The following is a 6,000-nucleotide window of genomic DNA, read 5'->3' on the forward strand; positions in this document are numbered from 1 at the left end:
TAAACGGCAGTTTATTGCCACAAATGGGGTATTTCTGCACTCAGGAGAAATTGGGCAACAAAATTGAGCATTTTGTTCCCTGTGAAAATAAGAAATTTTGATAAAAAATTACATCTTATTGGAAAAAATTTCATTTTTTTAATGTCACAGCCCAATTGAAATAGGTGCTGTGAAAAAACTGTGTGCTCAAAATGCTAACAACAACCATAAATTAATTCCTTGAGGGGTGTAGTTTCCAAAATGGGGTCACTTTTGGTGGGTTTCCATTGCTTTGATACCCCTGAGGCTCTGCAAATGCGACATGGCACCCGAAAACCAATCCAGCAAAATCTGGACTCCAACAAACATATAGCGCTCCTTTCCTTCTGAGCCCTCCCATGGGCCCAAACGGCAGTTTATCACCACAAATGGGGTATTGCCACACTAAGGACAAATTTGGCAACCAAATGTGGTAATTTGTTCCCTGTGAAAATAAGAAATTTTGATCACAAATGACATTTTATTGGAAAAAATGAAATTTTTTTCATTTCACAGCCCAATTCAAATACGTGCTGTGAAAAAACTGTGCGGTCAAAATGGTAACAACAACCATAAATGAATTCCTTGAGGGGTGTAGTTTCCAAAAAGGGGTCACTATTGGGGGATTCCTACTGTTTTGGCACCTCAACACCTCTTCAAACCTTGCATGCTTCCTAAAATATATTCTAATAAAAAAAGAGGACTCAAAATGCACTAGGTGCTTCTTTGCTTCTGGGGCTTGTGTTTTAGTCCACGAGCGCAGTAGGGCCACATGTGGGACATTTCTAAAAACTGCAGAATCTGGACAATACATATTTAGTAGTGTTTCTCTGGTAAAACCTTCTGTGTTACAGAAAAAAAAATGAAAAAAAAATGGAAATTCCGCAAGAAAAATGAAATTTGCAAAGTTCACCTCCACTTTGCTTTAATTCCTGTGAAATGCCTGAAGGGTTAAAAAACTTTCTAAATGCTGTTTTGAATACTTTGAGGGGTCTAGTTTTTAAAATGGGGTGTTTTATCAGGGTTTCTAATACATAGGCCCCTCAAAGCCACTTCAGAACTGAACAGGTACCTTAAATAAAAGGCATTTGACATTTTCTTAAAAATATGAGAAATTGCTGTTTATGTTCTAAGCCTTGTAACGTCCAAGAAAAAAAAAAGGATGTTCAAAAAACTATGCCAATCTAAAGTAGACATATGGTAAATGTGAACTAGTGACTATTGTGGGTGGTATAAACGTCTGTTTTACAAGCAGAAGCATTTAAATTCTGAAAAATGCAATTTTTTCAACATTTTCTCTAAATTTTGCAATTTTTCACCAATAAACACTGAATATATCGACCAAATTTTACCTTGAACATGAAGCCCAATGTGTCATGAGAAAACAATCTCAGAATCGCTTGGGTAGGTTTAAGCATTCCCACGTTATTACCACATAAAGTGAAATATGTCAGATTTGAAAAATGGGCTCTGAGCCTTAAGGCCAAAACTAGGCTGCGTCCTTAAGGGGTTAAGTTCAGTTCTCTCTAATACTTGGAAATTTCAACTTTGCATTGTAATAGTCTTTACCTAAGCGATGATCACAGGGATTAGTTGGTTTTTGTGTTTTATTGTATGTATAGAAAAATTAAGTACAACGGAACAGGGGAAAACCCCAAGCAAACTAGGAAAAAACCTATAAGCGCACAAGCGCAGGGGATATAACATCCCAATAGAATATGAAAGTAAATACCATGGACAGTAAGAAAATATGTAACTTTATTAATGTATAACAATACATGGTATAACAATGTCAAATATATTAAAAATATATATGGCGGATCATATATCAAAAGGAGTAGCAATATGGTAAAGATGACAACATACCATAAGAAACACAAGAAAAAAAACAACCTCAAAAACACATCCCAATGCTAACATACCAAGGGTACAGGTAAAATGAGATATCAGAGAAGAGGCAACTATATAACTATGTAGATATAATACCTACATAGAAAAAGTGCATATCTTAAATCTACAAGGAATAAATGGCGTGCATACAGACAGGCATATATAATGAATGCCAAATGGAAAAAGTAAATAGTTCAGATACCTGTAGACATGATGGAAGCAGGGGATGTGGCGAAGTGGCACAGGAACGCCTCGACGCTCGTTTCGCCTACCACCGGCTTCGTCAGGAGGCTACCATGTTTAAAAAACCGGGGGTTTATATACAGCCATAAGGCCATGATACTCTGTTGATCTGTTCCTGTAATACCAAACTTTGTTAAGATTTCCCTCAAATATCCCAATGGACTCGATCGAACGCCTTCTCTGCATTCAGAGAAAGAAGGCGTCCGATCACGCTCCACCAACCCCAGCAAATCCACAAACCTCCTTGTACCATCGAAGGAGAGCCTGCACTTCACAAATCCCACTTGATCCTGATGGATTAAATCCAGCAAGATCTTAGCACGGCGATCAGTAGGTATTTTTGAGTATAACTTAAGATCTGTATTTAATAGAGATCTGGGTCTAAAATTGCGCGGTCTATAAGAAGTATTTCCAGGTTTTGGCAAGACAACTACTGTAGCTCGAAGCATCTCTTAAGGGATTCTGCATGTGGTTTGTACAGAATTAAATAAACGCAGCAAGTGATTGAGCAATGTAGAACTAAAATACTTATAATAATTGAGGAGAGACTGAGGGTAGTTGCACAGATTGTAAAAAGGAGGAAATATTGGATGTAGTAGGTTGTATTGTAACGGGACCGTCTTTGAGATTGTACGGGTTAGCATAATAATTCGCACCACATTCGATATTTCCTGAGGGTTAAACACTCTTCCGTTTTTAGTATAATATAGGAAAGGAATCCAAGACTGAAATTTCCTGTTTTTAAGGTGAGAAGCTAATAAAGCGCTGGCCTTATTCTACCCATAATACTTTGCTTGAACTTTTCTCAGGGCTTGTTCATATTTATATAGATCTAATTGGTGATGCTGATTTTGTAAGATAAAATATCAGCCCGTTGTGAACAATAGGCTGGTTTGTTAAGCGCACGTAGCTGTGTAATTGTAGAGGATCGGTGAAATCTCAGATCATTTTACTTCCGTTTGTCCTACCTTGTATATCGGCCGTGTGGGGACACCAGAGTGTGGAAGAAGAAATGATATAGGATCCATTATTTAAGAAAAATTCCTGTAATATAGTTTAGATTTAGTGTCAAATTTAGGCAATTGTAAAAAGTGGTTGTTCAGTCGCCAGGGGGTTGATGGAGGACATTTGCAGAGCCCCAGAGGTATCATAGCAATGGAAACCCACCAGAAGTGACCCCATTTTGGAAACTACACCCCTCAAGGAATTAATTTATGGGTGTTGTGATCATTTAGACCCCACAGTTTTTCCACAGAATGTATTTGAATTGGGCTGTTAATTTAAACATTTTTTTATTTTTTTCCAATAAGATGTAGTTTTGGCTCAAAATTTCTTATTTTCACAAGGAATAAAATACCCCATTTTTTTGCCCAATTTCTCCTGAGTGCAGCAATACCCCATTTGTGGTGATAAACGCCTGTTTAGGCCCATGGGAGGGCTCAGAAGAAAAAGACCACCATTTGGCCTACTGGAGCTTTTCTGGTGCTAAGTCATGTATGCAGAGGCCCCTGAGGTACCAGTACAGTTCAAACCCCCGAGAAGTGACCCCGTTTTAAAAAACTACACCCCCTAAGTCATTCATCTAGAGGTGTAGTGAGCCTTTTGACCCCACAGGTACTGTGTAAAAGATAATGCGCAGCAGATGGTGCAGAGTGAGATTTGCGATTTTCTATATATCTATGCAAGTTCAGTGTCCGATATATTGTGCCCGGCATGTGCCACCGGAGACATACACCCCATAAGCTGTAATGTGGGTTCTCCCGGGTACAGAAATACCCTACATGTGGCTTTTAACAGCTGCCTGGGCACACAGCAGGGCTCAGAAGGGAAAGATGAGGGGGATAAGCTGTGCGGACACACAATATGTTGCTGCTAGAATGTGCCCTGCTCTCACCCCTTCTGAGTGTTTGCCCTGCAGAGTCTTGGGGAGGCCTCTCAGATTTCTTCTAGCAGTGCCGCATGCCGCAGGACTTCTGGAAGTGAGGCATGCCAACCGGGAATGTTTCCTTTTCCACAAGAATTTAATAAAAAGACTCTTAAAACTTTTGAAATAACTAGTTGGAAGTTCAAGAGGCAGACTCTGCATCATGTATAGGATCTGTGGGAGCGCATAAGTCACAAGTAGATTTTTACGTCCTATCCAAGAGACATAAGGAATGTTCAATTGGGAGATAAATTTATGAATTTTGGAGAGATGAGGTTTAAAATTAAGTGCGAAAAGCAGGGACACATCAGCTGAAATCATTATCCCCAAATATTTAATAGCATGCGAGGGCCATTTAAAAGGAGAAATAGATTTCAGAACCGAGAGCTGAGCAACCGGTACATTAAAAAACCTAAAGCCTCCGACTTGTCTTAATTAATTTTAAAATTAAAAATATCTACAAATTCAGTAAAGACATCTATTATCTGTGGAAAGGCTACAAGTGGATTCGTAACCATCAATAGAAAATCATCTGCAAATGCTGCTAATTTATGAGTATAATTCCCCATCCGCAGTCCTTCAATATCAACGGTCTGTCGCAATTTCGCAAGTAATGTCTCCATCACCATACAAAACAGAGACGGAGACAAAGGGCAACCTTGGCGAGTCCCATTTGTTATAGAAAAATAGTCTGATAAAGACCCATTCACTTGAATTCTTGCAGACGGGGAAGCATACAGAGAAAATATGGCATCAATAAACAAAGGAGGAAAATTAAACTTAAGTAAGGTAGCTCTCATGTACTCCCAACAGACCCTATCAAATGCTTTCTCTGCATCCGTACCGAGAAGGACCATAGAGTGCCCTCGGCGCCTCACTTGATAAATAGCATGCAATACCCTACTAACATTGTGTCTACCTTCCCGTCCCTTCACAAATCCCACCTGCTCTACATTTATGAGTTTAGGCAATAAGGGTTGAATGCTGGGAGTCAGAATTTTTGCCCACCACTTCACATCACAATTTAAGAGCGAGATAGGCCTATAACTCCCACAGCATTCTGAGTCCTTCCCCTCCTTAGGGAGAATAGTTATAAAAGCTTCCAATGCTTGCTTAGGTAACGAAGCACCCTCCATCAGAGAATTGCATACCTCCACAAACTTCGGAATCAGTTGCTGACTAAATTTTTTATAGAATGAAATAGGGAGACCATCCGGCCCTGGGCTCTTCCCAGACGGTATTAAATGCAATACTTTCTCAACTTCCTCTTTAGTGATAGGCGCCAAGAGCACTCCACAATCCAACTCAGAAAGGCCAGGAACCGTAATGGAATCTAAGAATCTTCCTATTTTACCAGTCTTCTCCTAAGACGCTAACCCAGAACTTCCTTCCGAGCTTCTTAGATTATATAGGGAAGAATAAGAGGATTGAAAGGCCTTTGCTATAAGCGGAGTGGTAGTCTTTCTTGTCACCTTATCATCCTTAATGGTCCCTATAAATGTTTTAGATTGTTTTTGTCGGATCAGCCAGGTCATCAATTTAGAGCCTTTATCTCCATGAAGGTACATGTGACTTTGGGCAGCCAAAAAAGCTTTAGCCGCTTTAACATTCAAATGATCCTTAAGTTCCTGTCGTAACTGACAGAGCTCCCGATAATCCTCAGCCAAGCTAGAATTTTTATGTGATATTTCCAGTTGGGATATTTTTTTAAGCAAGTCTAGGATTTGGGCATTCCGTTGTTTTTTAACCCGAGAAGACAAGGCAATAAGTTCTCCTCTCATGAAAGCTTTTTGCGTCTCCCAGAGAATGGGTCTAGAGATTTGCGGAGTATCATTAAAGCCAAATAATTCTTCTAGTTTCAGGGCAAGAGCCTGACTATGCTCCTTGTTTGCAATAATGGTATCGTTCAATCTCCAGGTCTATTC

The sequence above is a fragment of the Rhinoderma darwinii genome, chromosome 3, assembly GCF_050947455.1.
Source record: "Rhinoderma darwinii isolate aRhiDar2 chromosome 3, aRhiDar2.hap1, whole genome shotgun sequence".
NCBI lineage: Eukaryota > Metazoa > Chordata > Amphibia > Anura > Rhinodermatidae > Rhinoderma > Rhinoderma darwinii.